Consider the following 2,222-nt stretch of genomic DNA (forward strand, 5'->3'; position numbering starts at 1 on the left):
AGTTTAAAATCCAAGATTACGGAATAACAACATTAAAATGATCCCAATATATGTATGGCATATCATACTGAAACCCATAGTGGATGGGAACAAATCCTAGTCATATACCAGTGTAAGCAAGACATTAGTCTGCCGATCCTAGAGTACTTACCGGTGCACACAGTCTCGATACAAGCCTATCGAGTAGCTCGTTCCAATACAGATTCATAATCGCTTAAAACAGTTCGAAAACAGTTTATATACTAAAATAATTGCAACAATTAATAAGCAGTAAATAACACTACAAACTCACTGCTTGCTAATCTAAGTGATAACTCCTGGCAAGCAAACTATCCCTGCATGGACTTCGAAGCACGAACAGGCAACGGGTCTAAAACAAGATAATAGTTAAAATCCGAACAACCCCCTAACTCCAAGAATACTAGACATCACATAGGACTAGCATCTTGAACACAGCCAAGGTATACCCAAGAAACAACATCCGAACATAAGTAATCCCAAAGTCAAAGCACATATATATCCAACCAATTTAATAACTAGTATATAAACTGTCGCCAATTAGTCTTTATCCGTCGCTAATATATCTTTATCCGTCGCCAATTAGTCTCAGAATTCGTCTCCAAATGAGACTAAATGGCGATGGATTAGCAAATTTGGCGACGGATTTTCCGTCGTTAAATTTGCCACGGATTGAGAATGTGGGTCGCTACTCGTTTAGCGACCAACATTGTGGCGACGGAATTAGTCCGTCGCCATTCCGTCGCTAATCACCATTAGCGACGGAATTTAAGGGTTTAGCGACGGAATTGTCCGTCGCTAAACCCCTGTTTTTTAGTAGTGTTAGATTAGTTCTCGTTTTAAAAACAATCCAAACACCTTTCGAAATCCAAGAAATCTAAGAGTAATGTGTTAGCCATATATCAACTACATGCTTAACACAATATGTCAGGCGACACAAGTCTAATCCGACCCAACTTAAACCAGAGTAAAAATCCAGAGTTAAATCCTTTAAAATAAAATCAATGTATTTGAAAACATAGAACTCAATGTATTTGAAAACATAGAACTCAATGTAAGCTTAACCAAAACAAGTCAAAACCATAAACAACAATATAGAAACAAATTGCCAACACTTGACAATTTTCACCCGGAGTTCATACATCTCAAATAAACACTTTAAGTGTAAATAAATATGGTTCCAATCAATTTAAATTTAACTAAACTCATATTTGAAATATACACTTGGAATGGTCTTAAAGACCTTTGTAGACCATCCCCACTTATGCCATAACAATCTTGGATTATCAAGCAATCCAAGTACTAATACGCTTAATTTGTATTGTACCTTTTGTAAGTATAATATGTGCATTTTATATTATTTTGAGGATATAATGCTTGGAAAGGTATTATTTTGTAGGTGTTTTATGCAAGAAATCCATGAGACAAGAATCAAAGAAAATTGCAAAGAAACGAAGAAAATATATTGAATTGGTGCTTGTCTATGAACCGGTTGTTTTTTTTTTTTCAAGACCTCAAATGAGAAAGTGTTCTTCATATTAATTGTATTAGACATCCTAACCTTTCCAAAACATCAAGAATTACATCATGTAATATCCCATATTTTTTTTATTATCTTATTTTATTTAATTTAAATTTTATGACGTATTATATTTTAAATTTGAATTTTTGGATAAAATTTTATAGATGAATATTTTTTGAATGCATTTAAAATATTTTAACTCCAATTTACTTATATATAAATACACACACACGTGTTTTACCATTCATCTCATTGCCCTAATTCAATAACAAAACTCAGACTCCTCCTTTTTATTTTTCGGCGGAAAGTGGCATTGTCTTTATGCGATTATTATTTCCTTCCTCTGCAATTTGAAAAGAGGTAATCTATTATTTTTCATTATTTTATTCTAATACATTTGTTAGGAAAAAATTTCACCACCCATGTATTAGTCCATGTCATTAACGTAACTTTTCCATTTGTATAATTCTTGTCCATCATTGTTTCGTCTTTTTGTGATGCCATGGGTTAATGGAAAAATAATCTATTTCTTATGCTTTTTTGAAGAATTAATCATTATTATATTATTTATTAATTTGGTAAATTCCATCATTTTTATCTTTTGAAATCTTGGTTGCGGCTTTTGTTTACTGTATTGTTAATGTTAGGTTTGCTCTTATGTTGAAGATGACGAGGTGTCTTT

This window comes from Mercurialis annua, linkage group LG3 (genome assembly GCF_937616625.2).
Source record: "Mercurialis annua linkage group LG3, ddMerAnnu1.2, whole genome shotgun sequence".
NCBI classification, from domain to species: Eukaryota; Viridiplantae; Streptophyta; class Magnoliopsida; order Malpighiales; family Euphorbiaceae; genus Mercurialis; species Mercurialis annua.